This window comes from Bombina bombina, chromosome 5, assembly GCF_027579735.1.
Source record: "Bombina bombina isolate aBomBom1 chromosome 5, aBomBom1.pri, whole genome shotgun sequence".
In the NCBI taxonomy this organism is placed as follows: domain Eukaryota; kingdom Metazoa; phylum Chordata; class Amphibia; order Anura; family Bombinatoridae; genus Bombina; species Bombina bombina.
The window spans coordinates 592230474-592255892 of NC_069503.1; the positions used below are offsets into that span (position 1 = coordinate 592230474).

Consider the following 25419-nt stretch of genomic DNA (forward strand, 5'->3'; position numbering starts at 1 on the left):
ATGTATCCCCTTCATTAAGTAATCTTTGTGCTTCTTCTATATATTTATCTCTGTCCATGATTACAACCCCACCCCCTTTATCTGCCGGTTTAATTACTATGCTGGTATCATTTTGCAATTCTTTAAGAACTGTTCTTTCTTTGTAAGTTAAATTTTTTGGTATCTTATTGTTAGTTTTTATTTTCTTAATATCTTCCTGAACCAATTTTTCGAATAATTCAATATTCCTTCCTTTTTCATTTGTCGGATAAAAAGTGGATTTCGGTTTCATTTTTGAATGAATTACTTGTGGTATTACTATGTTACTATTTGAGGCCATAGGCGATATGGTGGGTGTCTCTTTTGGTTGTTGCCAATTTCTCTCTATTGGATCCCGTAGGAAATATTTTTTCAAGGTTAACTTCCTTACAAACTGGCTCACATGTATGTGTGTGTTGAATTTGTTTAATCTCGTAGAGGGAGCATAGCTAAGGCCTAAGTTTAACACTCTTTCTTCCTCTGTGGTTAAAGTTTTTTTACTAATATTGAAAATGCCACTTTTTTGTTGTATTTTTATTTCACTCTTTTTATTTCCCTGTCTTTTTCTTTTTCCTCCTCTACATCCTCTCTTATTCTTTTTCTCATTCCCACTGGTGGGTCTTTTGAATGTTCTGTTTGTTTTGAAGTGCTGGGTCTTTGTGGGCTCATCTCTAAAAAATAATTCATGTTTTTTTGTTGTTCTTTCTCTTCTAATAGTGTAAATCTATTCGTGGTGTCTATTCTCCATTCTTTTTCAGGTTCTGTTTGTATTCGTGTGTTGTAATTATGTTCTCTATTATTTCTATATTCCCAATCTCTATTACGGTTGTTGTACCCCTGGTATCTTGGTTTATTGTCATTTGGCCAATAACTATATGCTATGTGGCCCCTTGGTTGGTTATGCTCTTCATAATAATCATCCTGTCTTCTATAGTGGTTATAGTTATGGTTCTCAAAAAAGTTACGATTTGTATGGGGTCTTCTATAGTCATTATAGCTTGGGTGTTCAGGTGGGTTTCTATTTGTATTTGTCATGTATTGTGGTCCCCTAGGTCTATAATAGTTTGTTCTGTAGTTTGATTTATATTGTTGAGGTCTGAATTCAGTAGTTTCCCTATAGTTTATCCTTTTTGGAGTTCTGTCATATGGTGTCCTATTTTCTTGATTTTGATCATTGTATTGATATGACTTGGATTGGTGATAAGGGGAATTAGAATAATTTTCCCTTATGGCATGTGCATTGTGTTTGTAATTACCTGTGTTACCCTCAAAATGTTGATTTTTCTGTCTCTCTTCCCTATTATTTATTTTCTCCTCTTCTCTGTTTGCAACTTCATTATAATCTTCCTTATCCCTCTTTAATTTTCTTATTTTAACCTCCTGTAATTCCATACTTAAATTGTCCAATTTTTTCATAATGTCTATCTGTGAATTTTTAAAGTCAACATTTTCTTTTTCATTACTTAATTTATTTTTTATGGTGATTATGTTCTTCTCAACTATGTCAAGTGAATCTTCTCGTGATCTCTTTAAAATTTGTAATAGTGTTGTGGATGCATTTTTTAATGTCTCATCCCATTCCTTTTGGAATTTATCTTTTAATTCAAAAGTGCAATTTTTTCTCAACCTTAATCCTCTTGGTGCAATCCCTAAACTAATATATTTATCAAGAAACTTTAGTTCCATTTTTTGCTTTAATTCAGTCGTCATAAGTTTTTCTAATTCAAACATTATTTCAGTGATATTCAGATAGGGGCTTACTTTTATTCTTTCCTCATTCTCTACTATATCTTTGAGAGTTTTTTCTCTCCATGTGAAAATGTCATCTTCCATCTTAAGACAGCTCACTAGTCTGGAGTGTTAAAAACACCCCAAGAGGGAACAATAGGTATTTATGTGTAGTGTGATAGGAGCGCCTAAAGGTGGATTCCTGCTGCTAAAAAAGTTCTTCCCTCAAAGAGAACTAAATGGTGGATAAGAAGAAAAAATGGGGTTTATTTAGCAGCGCTAAAAAAAGCTAGGAAATGATGATACCAATCTAATTTATGTTTTATACAATCTATTTTATTTAAAAATTCTTATAACACATAAAAACAACAGCAAATGCTTTTCCTAATTAATAAAGGGACGTCTCCCTTATACAACACTTATAAAAACAGACTAGAACCATATAATCCTAGAATTTCAGGTATAAAGGAATTAATTCTATAGATAACATATGGCAAGCAACAAATTTCTAAGATAAATGGTGAATTAAATATTTAAAAGGCACAAATGTATCAATCCTAATAGCTTTACAGTTCTTCAGTAACAAATTCAGTTATAAAGTTACACAGTTACTTTCCTTGGACATATAATTGGCTCAGGTGTGCTGGATAGTTAAAAAGGCAAAAAACAGCCAATATTCTGATTTAGGTGCCAAAGCAATCGTGGTTAATGGAAATGGTTAATTTAACAGATGAATACCTTGATGTCTTTAAAGTTCAGTTTGCGTGTTTTAAAAAACGTAGTGCAAATTAGTGTAGAGGTACCTTAATCTGTCCTGGTTGCAACCGCTGATTATCTTCACTGTGAGGGATTCACAGACTGTTTGTTCCTGGTGCTTCTGATAAGTCACCTGACCTTCTCTTTGATTCAGAGGTCAGGGGTGATGATCCGTTCTGGTGATGTAGTTATCCTTTTTTTTGTTTTCCTTTCTTCTTATAGCCCAAATATTGTTTTCATCTGGGTTCCCTCAGACTTCTTAAGGTTTGAAGAAATCTTTGGTCAGTGTTTAGCAGTAACACCGTATTCCCTGAAGTTACCAAAGGTAGATTTTAACTTGCAGGGTCAGGAGAAAAGTTTAAAGTTGCAGGGTCACACAGCTTTGTGACAGTAGTAAATGAAGTTTAGTAGAGTGTAGCAGGTCCCATTCAACGCGTTTCACCCTTCTGGGCTTTATCAAGAATGCTTATCCTGCTAGCTTCTGGCTTTTTAAAGGTATGAATGTGTTTTGATTGGTTCCTTCATTTCCTTTTGATTTCTATCAACACCTGTGTGGCTTCCAATGTAAAGGTGGACTTTATTTAAGTTGGTAATGATTGTTTCTGTGTTGTTATTTAGTTACATGATACACAAGGAAGAGAACTTATCATTTCTGCTTTATTAGCATTCACACAATTCAACTTATATATTTCAATTCTAAAGTGCCTTTATTAGATAATATACATTTAGATCGTGCAAACTTAAAATTACCTAAACTGAAACGAAAATATAAGAATCAGAATTACCATTCCCATATCTAGAATTATTGTAAGTGGGTAAAAATTAATGATATATATATATTCCTTTTCAACAAAGGATAGTAAGTTCAACAATTTATAAATTTGTAACAATTTAAAAATGGACGAAACGAAAATATAAGAATCAGAATCATCATTCCCATATCTAGAATTATTGTTAGTGGGTAAATGTTAACGATATATACATATTCCTTTTCAACAAAGGATAGTAAGTTCAACAATTTATACATTTGTAACAATTTAAAAATGGACGAAACGAAAATATAAGAATCAGAATCATCATTCCCATATCTAGAATTATTGTTAGTGGGTAGAAATTAACGATATATACATATTCCTTTTCAACAAAGGATAGTAAGTTCAACAATTTATAAATTTGTAACAATTTAAAAATGGACGAAACGAAAATATAAGAATCAGAATCATCATTCCCATATCTAGAATTATTGTTAGAGGGTAAAAATTAACGATATATACATATTCCTTTTCAACAAAGGATAGTAAGTTCAACAATTTATAAATTAACAATTTAAAAATGGATGTACAATTAAATCAGAAATTATCAATCCCATAACTAGAGTTATTGCTAGTGGGTAAAAATATGGCTTATTCAATTAATTTATTTATTTTAGGGGGATAAAAATTCCTTTTTAATTACTAGAAAAATGAATTTATATAGGGCTTGTACTATCTTTGCCCAAGATAAATTGAAATGTTATTGCTTATTTAATGTATGTGAGTATTTTCTATATAAGTGGCTGATTTAACCTGGAAAATGTTCGCATATTGTAAGAGACTTTTATAAGAAGGGGGAAATGTCTATCTCAGAGTTCAAGCCTCCAGGTTGGAGGGTATTCATTAGGTATATAATTTCAGCTTCTGCCTTTAGGAGTTTATTTTCCCAGTTTCCCCCTCTCCAGTCGGGGTGAACTTTTTTAATTCCCCAATATTTAAAATCTTTAAGGTTGTTGTTGTGTACTTCCCTAAAGTGGCGATAGATATAAGGGTCAAGGTTACCCCTATCTATGCAAGAGAGGTGCTCCCTTATCCTTTCACGGAGCATTCTGGTTGTTTCTCCTATGTAAATTTTTTTACATGAACATTGAATGGCGTAAATAACGCCTTTATCTTGACATCTAATTGTGTCTCTTATTTTGAAAGTAAAGTTTCCACTTTTTGATTTTAAAATCTTTTGTTTACTACTAAATTTACAGGCCCGGCATCTAAAACAGGGGAAAAAACCATTTAAAGGATTTCCGTCTAGGCACCTTTGAGTGTCTTTCTTCTTTATGCTTTTCAATTGACTGGGAGCTAGTAGGCTCTTCAAATTCTGTGCTTTCCTATATATTATTTTTGGGTTTTCCCCCACTTTTCCCCCTATGATGGGATCAGTTTGTACTAAGTGCCAATGTTTTTTTAAAACTCTTTGGATGTTTAGGTTGTCATGACTGAACTCAGTTATAAAGGGCACATTAATTTCATCTCGATTTTCTTTGATATCTTTTGTTTTATATTCTAAGAGGTCCCTCCTTACTTTCTTATCTACCTCTTGTTTAGCTTCATTGATTACTTCTGGACTATATTCTCTTTCTAAGAATTTCCTTTCTAAGATCTTTATTTGATCCTGATAATCTGTCATTCTTGAGCAATTCCGTTTAATTCTTAAATATTGCCCTTTAGGGACATTGTCTTTCCACTTTTTCATGTGGCAGCTGTTATAATGGATTAGATTATTGGCATCCACCTTTTTAAAATGTGTTTTGGTTATTAATTGGTTTTCTACAATTTCGATATCTAAGTCCAAGAAGGTGATTTGGCTTTTGCTATAGTTACTGGTAAAGGATAGTCCCATTTCATTTTTATTCATATCTGTCAGAATAGTGTTTAGATCAGTTTCACTACCCCCCCATATAAAGAACAGGTCATCTATGTATCTGCTATAGAGCACAAGATCCGCGCCCAGACTATGCCTAGGGAAGAAACCTTCCTCCCAATATCCCATAAAGAGATTGGCATAGCTGGGTGCGAATCTTGTGCCCATAGCTGTTCCCTTCTTTTGAATGTAAAATTTGTCCTCAAATGAGAAATAATTATGGCCTAGGATGAATTTTATTCCATCCTCTATGAATTTCTTTTGTTCCATACATAGTTTGTTGTCCCTATCTAGGGTATTTGAGATTGCCATCAGTCCCAAATCATGACTTATATTGGTGTAAAGCGACGAAACATCGCATGTCACTAATGTGTAGTGTGATTCCCACTTAATTACCTCTAATTTTTTCAAGATGTCAGTGGTATCCTTTAGGTAAGAGGGTAATTTTTTAACATAGCCCTGTAGGTATCCATCTATGTATTTCGAGAGGTTGGAGGTGAGGGAGTTAATACCCGATATTATGGGTCTACCGGGGGGATTATTTAGATTTTTATGAATCTTTGGTAAGAAATATAGAATTGGTATTTTTGGAAATTTTGTAAATAGAAAATCAAATTCTTTTTTATTTATAATTTGTTTTTCTCTTGCATCCTCTAATAATTTGGTTAGTTCACCCAGAAATTTCTTGGTTGGATTTAGTTTTAGTTCCTGATATGTATCCCCTTCATTAAGTAATCTTTGTGCTTCTTCTATATATTTATCTCTGTCCATGATTACAACCCCACCCCCTTTATCTGCCGGTTTAATTACTATGCTGGTATCATTTTGCAATTCTTTAAGAACTGTTCTTTCTTTGTAAGTTAAATTTTTTGGTATCTTATTGTTAGTTTTTATTTTCTTAATATCTTCCTGAACCAATTTTTCGAATAATTCAATATTCCTTCCTTTTTCATTTGTCGGATAAAAAGTGGATTTCGGTTTCATTTTTGAATGAATTACTTGTGGTATTACTATGTTACTATTTGAGGCCATAGGCGATATGGTGGGTGTCTCTTTTGGTTGTTGCCAATTTCTCTCTATTGGATCCCGTAGGAAATATTTTTTCAAGGTTAACTTCCTTACAAACTGGCTCACATGTATGTGTGTGTTGAATTTGTTTAATCTCGTAGAGGGAGCATAGCTAAGGCCTAAGTTTAACACTCTTTCTTCCTCTGTGGTTAAAGTTTTTTTACTAATATTGAAAATGCCACTTTTTTGTTGTATTTTTATTTCACTCTTTTTATTTCCCTGTCTTTTTCTTTTTCCTCCTCTACATCCTCTCTTATTCTTTTTCTCATTCCCACTGGTGGGTCTTTTGAATGTTCTGTTTGTTTTGAAGTGCTGGGTCTTTGTGGGCTCATCTCTAAAAAATAATTCATGTTTTTTTGTTGTTCTTTCTCTTCTAATAGTGTAAATCTATTCGTGGTGTCTATTCTCCATTCTTTTTCAGGTTCTGTTTGTATTCGTGTGTTGTAATTATGTTCTCTATTATTTCTATATTCCCAATCTCTATTACGGTTGTTGTACCCCTGGTATCTTGGTTTATTGTCATTTGGCCAATAACTATATGCTATGTGGCCCCTTGGTTGGTTATGCTCTTCATAATAATCATCCTGTCTTCTATAGTGGTTATAGTTATGGTTCTCAAAAAAGTTACGATTTGTATGGGGTCTTCTATAGTCATTATAGCTTGGGTGTTCAGGTGGGTTTCTATTTGTATTTGTCATGTATTGTGGTCCCCTAGGTCTATAATAGTTTGTTCTGTAGTTTGATTTATATTGTTGAGGTCTGAATTCAGTAGTTTCCCTATAGTTTATCCTTTTTGGAGTTATGTCATATGGTGTCCTATTTTCTTGATTTTGATCATTGTATTGATATGACTTGGATTGGTGATAAGGGGAATTAGAATAATTTTCCCTTATGGCATGTGCATTGTGTTTGTAATTACCTGTGTTACCCTCAAAATGTTGATTTTTCTGTCTCTCTTCCCTATTATTTATTTTCTCCTCTTCTCTGTTTGCAACTTCATTATAATCTTCCTTATCCCTCTTTAATTTTCTTATTTTAACCTCCTGTAATTCCATACTTAAATAAAAATACAACAAAAAAGTGGCATTTTCAATATTAGTAAAAAAACTTTAACCACAGAGGAAGAAAGAGTGTTAAACTTAGGCCTTAGCTATGCTCCCTCTACGAGATTAAACAAATTCAACACACACATACATGTGAGCCAGTTTGTAAGGAAGTTAACCTTGAAAAAATATTTCCTACGGGATCCAATAGAGAGAAATTGGCAACAACCAAAAGAGACACCCACCATATCGCCTATGGCCTCAAATAGTAACATAGTAATACCACAAGTAATTCATTCAAAAATGAAACCGAAATCCACTTTTTATCCGACAAATGAAAAAGGAAGGAATATTGAATTATTCGAAAAATTGGTTCAGGAAGATATTAAGAAAATAAAAACTAACAATAAGATACCAAAAAATTTAACTTACAAAGAAAGAACAGTTCTTAAAGAATTGCAAAATGATACCAGCATAGTAATTAAACCGGCAGATAAAGGGGGTGGGGTTGTAATCATGGACAGAGATAAATATATAGAAGAAGCACAAAGATTACTTAATGAAGGGGATACATATCAGGAACTAAAACTAAATCCAACCAAGAAATTTCTGGGTGAACTAACCAAATTATTAGAGGATGCAAGAGAAAAACAAATTATAAATAAAAAAGAATTTGATTTTCTATTTACAAAATTTCCAAAAATACCAATTCTATATTTCTTACCAAAGATTCATAAAAATCTAAATAATCCCCCCGGTAGACCCATAATATCGGGTATTAACTCCCTCACCTCCAACCTCTCGAAATACATAGATGGATACCTACAGGGCTATGTTAAAAAATTACCCTCTTACCTAAAGGATACCACTGACATCTTGAAAAAATTAGAGGTAATTAAGTGGGAATCACACTACACATTAGTGACATGCGATGTTTCGTCGCTTTACACCAATATAAGTCATGATTTGGGACTGATGGCAATCTCAAATACCCTAGATAGGGACAACAAACTATGTATGGAACAAAAGAAATTCATAGAGGATGGAATAAAATTCATCCTAGGCCATAATTATTTCTCATTTGAGGACAAATTTTAGAGTGTTTAGAAGGGAACAGCTATGGGCACAAGATTCGCACCCAGCTATGCCAATCTCTTTATGGGATATTGGGAGGAAGGTTTCTTCCCTAGGCATAGTCTGGGCGCGGATCTTGTGCTCTATAGCAGATACATAGATGACCTGTTCTTTATATGGGGGGGTAGTGAAACTGATCTAAACACTATTCTGACAGATATGAATAAAAATGAAATGGGACTATCCTTTACCAGTAACTATAGCAAAAGCCAAATCACCTTCTTGGACTTAGATATCGAAATTGTAGAAAACCAATTAATAACCAAAACACATTTTAAAAAGGTGGATGCCAATAATCTAATCCATTATAACAGCTGCCACATGAAAAAGTGGAAAGACAATGTCCCTAAAGGGCAATATTTAAGAATTAAACGGAATTGCTCAAGAATGACAGATTATCAGGATCAAATAAAGATCTTAGAAAGGAAATTCTTAGAAAGAGAATATAGTCCAGAAGTAATCAATGAAGCTAAACAAGAGGTAGATAAGAAAGTAAGGAGGGACCTCTTAGAATATAAAACAAAAGATATCAAAGAAAATCGAGATGAAATTAATGTGCCCTTTATAACTGAGTTCAGTCATGACAACCTAAACATCCAAAGAGTTTTAAAAAAACATTGGCACTTAGTACAAACTGATCCCATCATAGGGGGAAAAGTGGGGGAAAACCCAAAAATAATATATAGGAAAGCACAGAATTTGAAGAGCCTACTAGCTCCCAGTCAATTGAAAAGCATAAAGAAGAAAGACACTCAAAGGTGCCTAGACGGAAATCCTTTAAATGGTTTTTTCCCCTGTTTTAGATGCCGGGCCTGTAAATTTAGTAGTAAACAAAAGATTTTAAAATCAAAAAGTGGAAACTTTACTTTCAAAATAAGAGACACAATTAGATGTCAAGATAAAGGCGTTATTTACGCCATTCAATGTTCATGTAAAAAAATTTACATAGGAGAAACAACCAGAATGCTCCGTGAAAGGATAAGGGAGCACCTCTCTTGCATAGATAGGGGTAACCTTGACCCTTATATCTATCGCCACTTTAGGGAAGTACACAACAACAACCTTAAAGATTTTAAATATTGGGGAATTAAAAAAGTTCACCCCGACTGGAGAGGGGGGAAACTGGGAAAATAAACTCCTAAAGGCAGAAGCTGAAATTATATACCTAATGAATACCCTCCAACCTGGAGGCTTGAACTCTGAGATAGACATTTCCCCCTTCTTATAAAAGTCTCTTACAATATGCGAACATTTTCCAGGTTAAATCAGCCACTTATATAGAAAATACTCACATACATTAAATAAGCAATAACATTTCAATTTATCTTGGGCAAAGATAGTACAAGCCCTATATAAATTCATTTTTCTAGTAATTAAAAAGGAATTTTTATCCCCCTAAAATAAATAAATTAATTGAATAAGCCATATTTTTACCCACTAGCAATAACTCTAGTTATGGGATTGATAATTTCTGATTTAATTGTACATCCATTTTTAAATTGTTAATTTATAAATTGTTGAACTTACTATCCTTTGTTGAAAAGGAATATGTATATATCGTTAATTTTTACCCTCTAACAATAATTCTAGATATGGGAATGATGATTCTGATTCTTATATTTTCGTTTCGTCCATTTTTAAATTGTTACAAATTTATAAATTGTTGAACTTACTATCCTTTGTTGAAAAGGAATATGTATATATCGTTAATTTCTACCCACTAACAATAATTCTAGATATGGGAATGATGATTCTGATTCTTATATTTTCGTTTCGTCCATTTTTAAATTGTTACAAATGTATAAATTGTTGAACTTACTATCCTTTGTTGAAAAGGAATATGTATATATCGTTAACATTTACCCACTAACAATAATTCTAGATATGGGAATGATGATTCTGATTCTTATATTTTCGTTTCGTCCATTTTTAAATTGTTACAAATTTATAAATTGTTGAACTTACTATCCTTTGTTGAAAAGGAATATATATATATCATTAATTTTTACCCACTTACAATAATTCTAGATATGGGAATGGTAATTCTGATTCTTATATTTTCGTTTCAGTTTAGGTAATTTTAAGTTTGCACGATCTAAATGTATATTATCTAATAAAGGCACTTTAGAATTGAAATATATAAGTTGAATTGTGTGAATGCTAATAAAGCAGAAATGATAAGTTCTCTTCCTTGTGTATCATGTAACTAAATAACAACACAGAAACAATCATTACCAACTTAAATAAAGTCCACCTTTACATTGGAAGCCACACAGGTGTTGATAGAAATCAAAAGGAAATGAAGGAACCAATCAAAACACATTCATACCTTTAAAAAGCCAGAAGCTAGCAGGATAAGCATTCTTGATAAAGCCCAGAAGGGTGAAACGCGTTGAATGGGACCTGCTACACTCTACTAAACTTCATTTACTACTGTCACAAAGCTGTGTGACCCTGCAACTTTAAACTTTTCTCCTGACCCTGCAAGTTAAAATCTACCTTTGGTAACTTCAGGGAATACGGTGTTACTGCTAAACACTGACCAAAGATTTCTTCAAACCTTAAGAAGTCTGAGGGAACCCAGATGAAAACAATATTTGGGCTATAAGAAGAAAGGAAAACAAAAAAAAGGATAACTACATCACCAGAACGGATCATCACCCCTGACCTCTGAATCAAAGAGAAGGTCAGGTGACTTATCAGAAGCACCAGGAACAAACAGTCTGTGAATCCCTCACAGTGAAGATAATCAGCGGTTGCAACCAGGACAGATTAAGGTACCTCTACACTAATTTGCACTACGTTTTTTAAAACACGCAAACTGAACTTTAAAGACATCAAGGTATTCATCTGTTAAATTAACCATTTCCATTAACCACGATTGCTTTGGCACCTAAATCAGAATATTGGCTGTTTTTTGCCTTTTTAACTATCCAGCACACCTGAGCCAATTATATGTCCAAGGAAAGTAACTGTGTAACTTTATAACTGAATTTGTTACTGAAGAACTGTAAAGCTATTAGGATTGATACATTTGTGCCTTTTAAATATTTAATTCACCATTTATCTTAGAAATTTGTTGCTTGCCATATGTTATCTATAGAATTAATTCCTTTATACCTGAAATTCTAGGATTATATGGTTCTAGTCTGTTTTTATAAGTGTTGTATAAGGGAGACGTCCCTTTATTAATTAGGAAAAGCATTTGCTGTTGTTTTTATGTGTTATAAGAATTTTTAAATAAAATAGATTGTATAAAACATAAATTAGATTGGTATCATCATTTCCTAGCTTTTTTTAGCGCTGCTAAATAAACCCCATTTTTTCTTCTTATCCACCATTTAGTTCTCTTTGAGGGAAGAACTTTTTTAGCAGCAGGAATCCACCTTTAGGCGCTCCTATCACACTACACATGAATACCTTCGAAACGTCATGCATTCTTAACTTAATTTATTAAAGGCTAAGTTTTATCTGAACCAGTGAGTGCCTTTTTTCAACGAATATATATATATATATATATATATATATATATATATATATATATTTATATATATATATTTAGACAAAAACGCAAAAGTAATGATTTGAGACTATCTTTAAAATAATAGTATAATTTAGATTATATGATTAATGATTTACGATTTACTTTTAGTTTTAATATTTGGTTAGATTTATTGAAATTTAAAATGAATGGTTTGGATAGAGCATGCAATTTAAAACAGCTTTCCAATTTAATTTTATAATCTAATTTGCTTCATTCTCTTGGTATCATTTGCTGAAAAGCATACCTAGGTAGGCTCAGGAGCAGCAATGCACTACTGTGAGCTAGTTGCTGATTGGTGGCTGCAAATACATGCCTCTTGTCATTGGCTTACTGATGTGTTAATCTAGCTCCCAGTAGTGCATTGTTGCTCCATCAATAAAGGATACCAAGAGAATGAAGCAAATATGATCACAGAAGTAATTTGGGAAGTTGTATAAAAATGAATGCTCTATCTGAATCATGAAAAAAACATTTTGGGTTTCCTGTTCCATTAAGGTCAATTCCTAAATTATACTATGGAGCAGGTTTTCCCAATCAGGAATGATTTTTACAATAAACTTGAAAGAGGGCAAAAAAAAAAAACAACAAAAAAAGCTACTGAGCAGCAAATGATAAGGGTAAAAGCTTAAGGCTGCTATAGTATATGCACAAAAAAGTCCTGCCACTTAAGAGCATATGTTCCAAAAATAAAGAAAAAAAAAACAAAACAATTGGAGAGCTTTAACTCACTGGAAATCTTTTATCTTTGTAAAAATAAATTATTTTCCATTAACCATAACCTTCTTTCAGGAGCCACACATTTAATGGTTTATAGCTAAATACATAGTTCTTTATTACACTCCCTTATCTGTAAAGCTGCAACTGTGGGCATTAGGTGTGCTACAGACAGTTTGAAGGAAAGCAGAAATGCTTTTCAAATGAAAAAAATAAGTGACAGAACTTTAATGGTGTTTCACTCCTGAATAGAATCAAAGTGTCACTCAAACTGAACTCAATTACCCACCACCACCAATTCCCCCGCCAAGTCCTGCTGCAGCCTGGGTACATTACACACAAGATCAGCAGCTTTATCAGTGCACAGGATATGCCTCAGGCTGTACTGCATTGATAAACCATTACAGCATATTTAAATATGCTTTATAAAACTCTAATGAGCTCTGCTCTGTAAATATTATTTTAACTAAATGCAAACGTTTATATTTGGGAAATGGTTGTGCACAATGCTCCACAGCATCTTTTATTAAAAGAGCAGGAAATTCTACCGGGACATTAATTGTTATTCGTTTTCAGCCGCTGATATAAAAGTTTATAAAATCGTAAAGTTCCATTTATGGGATTAGGCATGGGTTTATTCCTATAAAAACACACATGAATAATTAAACAATTATACAGATAAGAAGATAAAGTGTATTAGATTTAAATACAAATTGAAGAAGTTGAATTTCTTAAAGAAGGTAACCATCAAATGTTTACATATTTAACATATATATATATAATATATATATATATATATATATATATATATACACACACACACACAATATATATATATATATATATATATATATATATATACGCACAGAATATATATATATATATATATATATATATACACTGTATATATACACACACACACACAGAGAAGTGCACTTCTCTCTGTATGTATGTGTATATATATATTATATATACTGTATATATATATATATATATATATATATATATATATATATAGATAGATAGATAGACACATATCTGTCTATCTATCTATCTATCTATCTATCTATCTCAAATCATGCCAGCTCTGAGGAATGTATACACTATCAAGAATCAAGAGACCCTACTATAAAAATTATTTAGGGTACGCTTAGTGCACAGAGGTCTGAAAACACAAATGTAATAAAATAAGAAAGTACAAAGCAGACCTTGTCCAGCAGCACCTTGTTTCAACCAAAAAAAAAGTACTCCCCGAAGCATTACATGGTGTTATTATATCAAGACAAACAATATATGTATAAATATATATGTATGTACTGTATGTGTGTAAGGGTAAGAAAATAAGGGAGACTAAGGAATCAACAAATTCCATGTAGGAAATTGACAAATTGTTAACTAAATAAGAGTACAAGAGTACAATATCAATATGTTTGAAATTAAGATTTTACATGTAAAAAAAATATAACAAAATAATAATAAAAAATAATATATATATATATATATACACACAGTATATTCACACATACATACATTCTCTTGAAATTAAGCACTCTCAAGATTTGTAACAAGAAAGTTTTATTTAAAATATGTTAGTGATATGGATTTATCACGTTCCAAGAATATTTGATCAAAACAAAAGAGAAACATCTCCTGCAAGTTTCTTCTATGAGACAGTCATTTCCCTATTCATTCTCATCTTCATTTATCTGCGGTGGCGTTGCTTGCGGGGCACTAGCCCCTCAAGAATTAGGAATTGGCCCCCATGTGCTCCCCCAACGGTGGCTTCCCACTACCGCTCTGCCACTTTTCAGCCTAAATCATATAATATATGGTTGGCACAAAGCCAATAAAGCTAATCATCCAAGAAACACCATACTGACTTTGAAGCATGGTGGTGGTAGCATAATGCTTTGTGACTGCTTCTCTTGAGCTGGGTCAGGGCATCTTATCATGATAGGTGAGATAACGAATTGCTCCAAATATCAATATATTTTGGCACTAAACCTGGTGGCCTTTCAGAAAGCTGAAGATGATGCAAAATTTCACATTCCAACATGACAATGCACACAACCGAGTTGACTAAAGCATGGCTTCAAATCAAAGTCTCAGAATGGCCCAGTCAGAGCCCAGACCTCAATCTCATCAAAAACCTGTGGAATGAGCTAAAGTGATTTGTACACAGGAGATCCCCTGGCAATAATAGACACTTATTCACAAAGACTTGCTGCCATCATAAATACAAAAGGTACTTCCAACTATGTATTAGTTAGGTGGTGTGTGCAGACTTATTCCTAATAATTAACAATTTTTTTCTTGATTTTTTGTTTGTTTGAAATTCGTATTACAACTTGGAATTTAATAAGGTTGTGTAGACTTTTTTTTTTTTTTTTTAAAGTTTTCAAAGGCTTTATTAGAAACAAAGGTATAACAAACAATTCAAGTTACATGTTCAGCCATAAGTGTATAAGGTACATCCCTGAAGTGTCTCATTTTATAAAGAAAAGAGATAAAGTAAAGTCCATGCTCATGCCATCCCTAAAATGTTTATAAAATGAAGTCCGAGAGGGCATTGTGCCCTAATAAAGATTGGAGGCTGAGCTCAGCTAAACATGGAGACAATGAAAAATGAAAAACAATGAAATAACAGATAAGTTTACATCAACCCTTGTTCCTCCTGTCATTATTGTGTAAGTTATTATATCGTTGTACATGCAAATATTAATGACATTCTTTTTTTTTTTTTACAAATGAACAAAATAAATATTCAGCATTATTGAGAATGATATATGTGACACAAATATCAAATTACATCTGAAAATGTTTACAATTCGCACATATATTTTGAAGATCAAGCAAGATATTCATAGGGATATATAATTGAGATACTGAATTATCTTGATTGAAGACTGTCTAGTCTTTTTGCAAATGTTCATAATAAAGAACTTCTGTAACCTAAATTAAGTCCCAGATTTTATTTTTCCTATAACCAATAAACTAGTAAAAATTCAACAACAATAACATATTCCTGAGTCATATTGTTAGCGGATGCAACTAAACGAATGAATAAAGTTTCTTCATTAGCTGGGGTAAGGCACGTGTTACCAAGTAAAGCCTAAATCCATTTGCATTCTAGTTACTTAAACTCAGTAATAGATAATGGGGAGGATTTTTTTACCAGCATGGCAGAGTTTGCCAAAAATGAAGTTAATTTGCTCATTTTTCACAAGATACTAAATTGTACAGAGATACCTTGGTAAATTAAACTTTGTTATATATTATAGTAATCATTTTAATAGTAAATGGATAATGCCAGTGTACCTTTTCCTGAATGAAATAGCCATTATTAGGCAAAATCAGCAAGTTACAACTTAATTCCTCTATCGCAGAGGGCCGGTGCAGGGTAACTTGGTCCGTGTTCTCCCGCTGGTGATATCCGCTCCGGAGGTTCCAAGAAAAGAGATGCAGCGTTTCAGAGAGAAGGGCAGGCAAACACCCCCAGGATCCCAGCAGGGCATCGGAGGGATCCGCATCCATAACAGTTGCGACCGATACAGACCTGCTAGTCTACGGCAGGGTTGAGAAGTAGTGCAGCAGTCTCCAGAAACTACTGTTATCATGAAACCAGATACAGGACACATCGCAAAGCCAGTCACTGTTCCTAGTAACTCAGGAGAGTTGCTGCCGACGCCGCTCTAAATAGCGGGAAAGAGAAGATCTGCGGAGTTAGTGGCATTCATGATCGCCAGTGGGAAGCTGACATATCTCCCCCACAGTCTTGCAGGAGTCGGGACCTTCTCTCTAACAGTGAATCGCTTGGAGTCCTGCTGAGTGTGAACGTCTGATGGTTGTTCCCCTTTACCTGATGGTAAGTTAGTGGATAGACCGTTGCTGTTACGGTCCGCTAAGGTTGTATTGGTTGCAGGAGTGACATAAAGGATTGTCTTCGTTACCTTTTCTTCAATTGGATTTGAAATTGGGTAGTTTAGTTTTAATGATGGAACTTGCGATAAGCGGTTTGGAGGTACACTAGCTTTTGTCTCCTCAGTATCACTAGGCTTTGTCGCTGAAACAGATATGGCGCATGGGGCCTCGTGGGTAACCGCATGTGTAGATTCATCAATTTGGGTAAGATGATAGAGTAATAACTTATCCAGCTCTTGAAGGATCTGCATCTCCGCGTTTGCTATGTCAGTTGAGTAGAAGTTAGCAGTGTCAAAGCACTGTATACCCGGCATCAAGGTACCGGGGGGGGGGGGGTGTTGAGTGCCTCTCAGTAAAGAGTCTGCCTTAGGCCTCAACGCTCCGGATCGGTGAACAAAGGTAGGATTCCTTAGTGCAGCATATCATACGAATCAGCTTGATTTACCAACTCTGAATTTCCACAAAAGGCTATTAAATGATCATCTGTGTCACTGATAATAGACAGATTATCCGTGATTTACTCAGAGCTCCCGATATTGCAACCTTTACTGGTGCTGCCCAGAGACACGCCCCTGTGTAAACTTTTTTTATATCCTCTGTACACACGTTGCTAATTATATATATATATATATATATATATATATATATATATATATATTGCAAAAATACTTTTTTCTTTCATGTAATTGGCAAGAGTCCATGAGCTAGTGACATATGGGATATATAATCCTACCAGGAGGGGCAAAGTTTCCCAAACCTCAAAATGCCTATAAATACACCCCTCACCACACCCACAATTCAGTTTTACAAACTTTGCCTCGTATGGAGGTGGTGAAGTAAGTTTGTGCTAAGATTTCTACGTTGATATGTGCTTCTCAGCATTGTTGAAGCCCGATTCCTCTCAGAGTACAGCGAATGTCAGAGGGACGTGAAGGGAGTATCACTTATTGAATACGATGATTTCCCTAACGGGGGTCTTTTTCATAAGTTCTCTGTTATCGGTCGTAGAGATTCATCTTCTACCTCCCTTTTCAGATCGACGATATACTCTCAATTTACCATTACCTCTACTAATAACTGTTTTAGTACTGGTTTGGCTATCTGCTATATGTGGATGGGTGTCTTTTGGTAAGTATGTTTTTTATTACTTAAGACACCTCAGCTATGATTTGGCACTTTATGCATTTATATAAAGTTCTAAATATATGTATTGTACTTATATTTGCCATGAGTCAGGTTCATGTATTTCCTTCTGCAGACTGTCAGTTTCATATTTGGGGAATATAAACATCTTTTAAAAATGAAATTTATTTCTTACCTGGCTGATCTCTGGGTCTTGAAAAAGTCCTGATAGGCGGGACGAAACGCGTAGACGGAGGAGCAGCCCGTCATTGGTCATCACTATTTCCTGCAGCCGCATTGGAATTCAGAACAAGCCGAGACAAGCCGGGAGAAACAGCCCGCCAATAGCGAACTCTTGATATCGAGTGTGAGCAGTGTATCCGGCTGATAAGTACTGCAGAAAGTTCATTTGAGCTAACGAGTTGGAGTGTTTGTTTAAAGCATCTCTTTTTAATACTTCTTGTAAGTGCAATATATTAATTGCTTGGAATAAATTGTTTTTTGATTCACCTTGAGTCGTGGATGCGCTCTGATCTTTTTTCGTTCCAGTTTTTATAATCAGCGCACCCCTGAGTGCCCTGTATGAAGGAGCAGCACCACCACTCTGATCACTAAGGAGAAATCTACTGGGAGGATTGAAGAGGTCCTATTGGCAGTAACATTATTGGTATTTCTACCCTACTCCTTAAGTCATGAAAGATATGCCTGTTGGTTCTTCTTTTTTATCATAAACACATTTAATAACCACTATATTGATTGTGAGATCCATTATAAATATAGAGTGTGTTTTGAAGTCTAACTTTGATATTAGAAGTCTAACTTTGATATTAGAAGTTCCAATACTTACATTTATTGTATTGTACACTCATATTGAAGTTGTATTTTCACCACCAGTCCCTTTGGGGTGAATTAATTAATTATTTGTTGACCAATTGTACAGACAGCAAGCGCAGTAATTTTTGTGTAAGTTACCTGGGGTTTAGTCTTTTTTTCAATTGACTACTTCTTAAAAGTTGCGGGCGGTATTAGGACCGCGGGTGTGACAAATGCTAAACTTTATTGCGTCATTTTTGGCGCGAAAGAGTACGTCTATGACGCAAGTTCGTCATTTCCGGCGTCATACTTGACACCGAGACCTTTCACGCGGTTGCGTCATTAGTGACGCGAGTGTGTCATTTCCGGTTATTTTTTGGCGCCAAAAAAGTTTAGTTACGTTGTGCGTCATACTTGGCGCCAAACTTTTTCATTATTTCAATACCCCATTGATGTTTGCCTCTTGATTTTTTCTCTATCAGAGGGCTATGCTATTTGCATTTTTTCCCATTCCTGAAACTGTCATATAAGGAAATAGATAATTTTGCTTTATATGTTGGTTTTCCTTTTACATTTTGCAAGATGTCTCACTTTGATCCTGCCTCAGAAGCTTCTGCTGGAACATTGCTGCCTGACATCGGTTCTACCAAAGCTAAGTGCATTTGTTGTAAAATTTTAGAAATTATATCGCCGAATGTCATTTGTATTAGTTATTTTGATAAACTTTTAAATGCAGATAATGTGTCCATCAATAATAGTACATTGCCAGTTGCAGTTCCTTCAACTTCTAATGTGCATAATATACCTGTAAATTTTAAAGAATTTGTTTCTGATTCTATTCTGAAGGTTTTGTCTGCATTTCCACCTTCAAATAAATGTAATAGGTCTTTTAAAACTTCTCATTAAGTTGATGAAATTTCAAATGACCAACAATATGATAATTTATCCTCTTCTGATGAGGATCTATCTGATTCAGAAGATCCTCCTCAGACATTGACACTGACAAATCTACTTATTTATTTAAAATTGAGTATATGCGTTCTTTATTAAATGAAGTGTTAATTACTTTGGATATTGAGGTAACCAGTCCTCTTGACGTTCAGTCTAATAAACGTTTAAATGCTGTTTTTAAACCTCCTGTGGTTTCTCCAGAGGTTTTTCCTATTCCTTAGGCCATTTCTGATATAATTTCTACGGAATGGAATAAGCCAGGTACTTATTTTATTCCTTCTTCAAGGTTTAAAGAATTGTATCCTTTGCCAACAAAATCTATAGAGTTTTGGGAAAAGATCCCCAAAGTTGATGGGGCTATTTCTACTCTTGCTAAATGTATTCCTAAATGTATTCCTATGGAAGATAGTACTTCCTTTAAGGATCCTTTAGATAGGAAGCTTGAAAACTATCTAAGGAAGGCCTATTTATATTCATGTCATCTTCTCAGACCTGCAATTTCTTTGGCTGATGTTGGGGCTGCATCAACTTTCTTGTTGGAGAATTTAGCACAACAAGAATTGGATTCTGACATATCTAGCATTATTCGCTTACTGCAACATGCTAATCATTTTATTTGTGATGTTAGATCCATGTCTTTAGCTATATTAGCTAGAAGAGCTTTGTGGCTTAAATCTTGGAATGCTGATATGACATATGAGATTACTATCTCTTTCTTTCCAAGGTAATAATTTATTTGGTTCTCAGTTGGATTCTATTATTTCAACTGTTACTGGGGGAAAGGGAGTTTTCTGCCTCAGGATAAAAAACCTAAGGGTAAATCTAAGGCTTCTAACCGTTTTCGTTCCTTTCGTCAGAATAAGGAACAAAAACTCAATCCTTCCCCCAAGGAATCTGCCTCCAATTGGAAGCCTTCCTCAAATTGGAATAAATCCAAGCCTTTTAGGAAACCAAAGTCAGCCCCTAAGTCCGCATGAAGGTGCGGCCCTCATTCCAACTCAGCTGGTAGGGGGCAGATTAAGGTTTTTCAAGGATATTTGGATAAAATCTGTTCAAAATCAATGGATTCAGAGCATTGTCTCTCAAGGGTATCAAATAGGATTCAGAGTAAGACCTCCTGTGAGAAGATTTTTTCTCTCATGTATCCCAGTAAATCCAGTAAAAGCTCAGGCTTTCCTGAAGTGTGTTTCAGACCTGGAGTCTTCAGGGGTAATCATGCCAGTTCCTCTTCTGGAACAAGGTTTGGGGTTTTATTCAAATCTATTCATTGTCCCAAAGAACGAAAACTTATTCAGACCAGTTCTGGATCTGAAAATTTTGAATCGTTATGTAAGAGTACCAACTTTCAAGATGGTGACTATAAGGACTATTCTGCCTTTGTTCAGCGAGGACACTATATGTCCACAATAGACTTGCAGGATGCATACCTTCATATTCCGATTCATCCAGAACATTATCAGTTTCTGAGATTCTCTTTTCTAGACAAGCATTACCAATTTGTTGCTCTTCCATTTGGCCTAGCAACCACTCCAGGAATCTTTTCAAAGGTTCTGGGTGTCCTACTCTCTTTAATCAGAGAACAGGGTATTGCGTTGTTTCCTTATTTGGACGTTATCTTGGTACTAGCTCAGTCTTTACGTACTGCAGAATCTCACACGAATCAACTAGTGTTGTTTCTTCAGAAACATGGTTGGAGGATCAATTTACCAAAAAGTTTCTTGATTCCTCAGACAAGGGTCACCTTTTTAGGCTTCCAGATAGATTCAGTGTCCATGACTCTATCTCTAACAGACAAGAGACATTTAAAATTGGTTGCAGCCTGCCGGCACCTTCAGTCTCAGTCATTCCCTTCAGTGGCTATGTGCATGGAAGTTTTAGGTCTCATGACTGTAGCATCGGACGCAATCTCCTTTGCTCATTTTCACATGAGACCTCTTCAGCTTTGTATACTGAATCAATGGTGCAGGGATTATACAAAGATATCACAATTAATATCCTTAAATCCCAATGTACGACACTCTCTGACATGGTGGATAGATCACCATTGTTTAGTTCAAGGGGCTTCTTTTGTTCGGCCAACCTGGACTGTGATCACAACAGATGCGAGTCTTTCAGGTTGGGGAGCTGTTTGAGGATCTCTGACAGCACAAGGGGTTTGGAAATGTCAAGAGGCGAGATTTCCAATAAATATTTTAGAACTCTGTGCAATTCTCAGAGCTCTTCAGTTTTGGCCTCTGTTAAAGAGAGAATCGTTAATTTGTTTTTAGTCAGACATTATCACAACAGTGGCATATGTCAATCATCAGGGTGGGACTCACAGTCCCCAAGCTATGAAAGAAGTATCTCGAATACTTGTTTGGGTGGAATCCAGCTCCTGTCTAATCTCTGCGGTGCATATCCCAGGTGTAGACAATTGGGAAGCGGATTATCTCAGCCGCCAGACTTTACATCCAGGGGAGTGGTCTCTCCATCCAGATGTTTTTTCTCAGATTGTTCTCAGATGGGGTCTTCCAGAGATAGATCTCATGGCCTCTCATCTAAACAAGAAACCTCCCAGATACCTGTCCAGGTCCAGGGATGTTCAGGCGGAAGCAGTGGTTGCGCTGATACTTCCTTGGTGTTATCATCCTGCTTACATCTTCCCGCCTCTAGCTCTCCTTCCAAGAGTGATTTCCAAAACCATCATAGAACAATCATTTGTGTTGCTGGTAGCGCCAGCATGGCCACACAGGTTTTGGTATGCGGACCTGGTTCGGATGTCCAGTTGCCCGCCTTGGCCACTTCCGTTACGGCCAGACCTACTATCTCAAGGTCCGTTTTTCCATCAGGATCTCAAATCATTAAATTTGAAGGTATGGAAATTGAACGGTTAGTACTAAGTCATAGAGGTTTCTCTGACTCAGTGATTGATACTATGTTACAAGCTCGTAAATCAGTCACTAGGAAGATTTATTATAGAGTTTGGAAGACTTACATTTCATGGTGTTCTTCTCATAAATTCTCCTGGCATTCTTTTAAAATTCCTAGAATTTGACAGTTCCTTCAGGATGGTTTGGATAAGGGTTTGTCTGCAAGTTCCTTGAAAGGACAAATCTCTGCTCTGTTTTATTTCCCAGAAAGATTGCTATACTTCCTGATATTCACTGTTTTGTACAGGCTTTAGTTCGTATTAAGCCTGTCATTAAATCAATTTCTCCTCCTTGGAGTCTTAATTTGGTTCTGAAGGCTTTACAGGCTCCTCCATTTGAGCCTATGCATTCTTTGGACATTAAACTACTTTCTTGGAAAGTGTTGTTCCTTTTGGCTATCTCTTCTGCTAGAAGAGTTACTCAGCTATCTGCTCTTTCTTGTGAGTCTCCTTTTCTGATTTTTCATCAGGATAAGGCAGTTTTGCAGACTTCTTTTCAATTTTTTTTCTAAGGTTGTGAATTCTAACAACATTAGTAGAGAAATTGTTGTCCCTTCCTTGTGTCCTAATCCTAAGAATTCTTTGGAGAGATCCTTACATTCTTTGGATGTGGTAAGAGCTTTGAAATATTATGTGGAAGCTACTAAAGATTTCAGGAAGACTTCCAGTCTATTTGTTTTATTTTCTGGCCCTAGGAAAGGTCAGATGGCTTCTGCTATTTCCTTGGCTTCTTGGTTGAAACTTTTGATTCATCAAGCTTATTTGGAGTCGGGTCAGGCACCGCCTCAGAGAATTACAGCTCATTCTACTAGATCAGTCTCCACTTCGTGGGCTTTTAAGAATGAAGCTTCAGTTGATCAGATTTGCAAAGCGGCGACTTGGTCCTCTTTGCATACATTTACTAAATTCTACCGTTTTGATGTATTTGCTTCTTCGGAAGCAGTTTTTGGTAGAAAAGTTCTTCAGGCAGCTGTTTCAGTTTGATTCTTCTGCTTTTCGATTTAAGTTGTTTTCTTTCAAAAATGAAAATAAACTTATTTTTTTGGGTTGTGGATTAATTTTTTCAGCGAAATATGGCTGTTTTTATTTTTATTCCCTCCCTCTCTAGTGACTCTTGAGTGGAAGACTCCACATCTTGGGTATTGATATCCCATATGTCACTAGCTCATGGACTCTTGCCAATTACATGAAAGAAAACATAATTTATGTAAGAACTTACCTGATAAATTCATTTCTTTCATATTGGCAAGAGTTCATGAGGCCCACCCTTTTTATGGTGGTTATGATTTTTTGTATAAAGCACAATTATTTCCAAATTTCCTTTGTTGATGCTTTCTACTCCTTTCTTTATCACCCCACTGCTTGGCTATTCGTTAAACTGAATTGTGGGTGTGGTGAGGGGTGTATTTATAGGCATTTTGAGGTTTGGGAAACTTTGCCCATCCTGGTAGGATTGTATATCCCATATGTCACTAGCTCATGGACTCTTGCCAATATGAAAGAAATGAATTTATCAGGTAAGTTCTTACATAAATTATGTTATTTCAAATTGTAAATCATTCATGCCCATCTCAATTTTGACCTTTCAAACCCTTTTAAAGGGAAAGTAAAGTCAGGCAGACATGTTGTCTGAATCTTGATCCTGCCATGGCCCACCCACAAAAAGGCAATGGCCTCCCTCAACCTCCTGTGTTCCTTATACCTAGCCACATGTTGTAGCATGTTGGGAGGTATGCTACTTGGAGCTAGCTAAACCCATTGGGTGAGCCAATGATAATAGACATATACAGTTGTGCTCATAAGTTTACATACCCTGGCAGAACTTATGATTTCTTGGCCATTTTTCAGAGAATATGAATGATAACACAAAAACTTTTCTTTCACTCAAGGTTAGTGTTTGGCTGAAGCCATTTATTATCAGTCAACCGTGTTTACTATTTTTAAATCATAATGACAACAGAAACTACCCAAAAGACCCTGATCAAAAGTTTACATACATAGTTCTTAATACCGTGTATTGCCCCCTTTAACATCAATGACAGCTTAAAGTCTTTTGTGGTATTTGTGGATGAGGCTCTTTATCTTTTCAGATGGTAAAGCTGCCCATTCTTGCTGGCAAAAAGCCTCCAGTTCCTGTAAATTCTTGGGCTGTCTTGTATGAACAGCACGTTTGAGATCTCCTCAGAGTGGCTCAATGATATTGAGGTCAGGAGACTGAGATGGCCACTCCAGAACCTTCACTTTATTCTGCTGTAGCCAATGACAGGTCGACTTGGCCTTGTGTTTAGGATCATTGTCATGTTGTAATGTCCAAGTACGTCCCATGCACAGCTTCCGGGCTGATGAATGCAAATTTCTCTCCAGTATTTTTTGATAACATACTGCATTCATCTTGCCATCAATTCTGACCAAATTTCCTGTGCCTTTGTAGCTCACACACCCCCAAAACATCAGCGATGCACCTCCGTGTTTCACAGTAGGAATGGTGTACCTTTCATCATAGGCCTTGTTGACTCCTCTCCAAATGACTTTGTGCCAGATGGTTTGAGGCTTGTCTCTGTGCTGTTTGGCGTATTGTAAGCAAGATACTTTGTGGCATTTGCGTAGTAATGGCTTTCTTCTGGCGTCTCGACCATGCAGCCCAGCTTTCTTCAATTGCCTCCTTATTGTGCATCTTGAAACAGCCGCACCACATGTTTTCAGAGAGTCCTGTATTTCACTTGAAGTTATTTGTGGGTTTTTCTTTGCATCCCAAACAATTTTGCTACCAGTTGTGGCTGAAATTTTAGTTGGTCTACCTGACCGTGGTTTGATTTCAACAGAACCTCTCATTTTCCACTTCTTGATTAGAGTTTTAACACTGCTGATTGGCTTTCTCAATTCCTTGAATATCTTTTTATATCCCTTTCCTGTTTTATACAGTTCAACTACCTTTTCCCGCAGATCCTTTTGCTTTCCCCATGACTCAGAATCCAGAAATGTCAGTGCAGCACTGGATGAAAGATGCAAGGGTCCGTCAGGAGTCCAGA

The 25419-nt window shown here is 35.3% G+C and overlaps 1 protein-coding gene across 2 annotated transcripts in view; it reads right to left on the reverse strand.

Moving 5' to 3' along the window:
* TPK1 (thiamin pyrophosphokinase 1) overlaps positions 1-25419 on the reverse strand; it is a 1063326-nt gene that overhangs the window by 69538 nt on the left and 968369 nt on the right. The window lies entirely within an intron of this gene.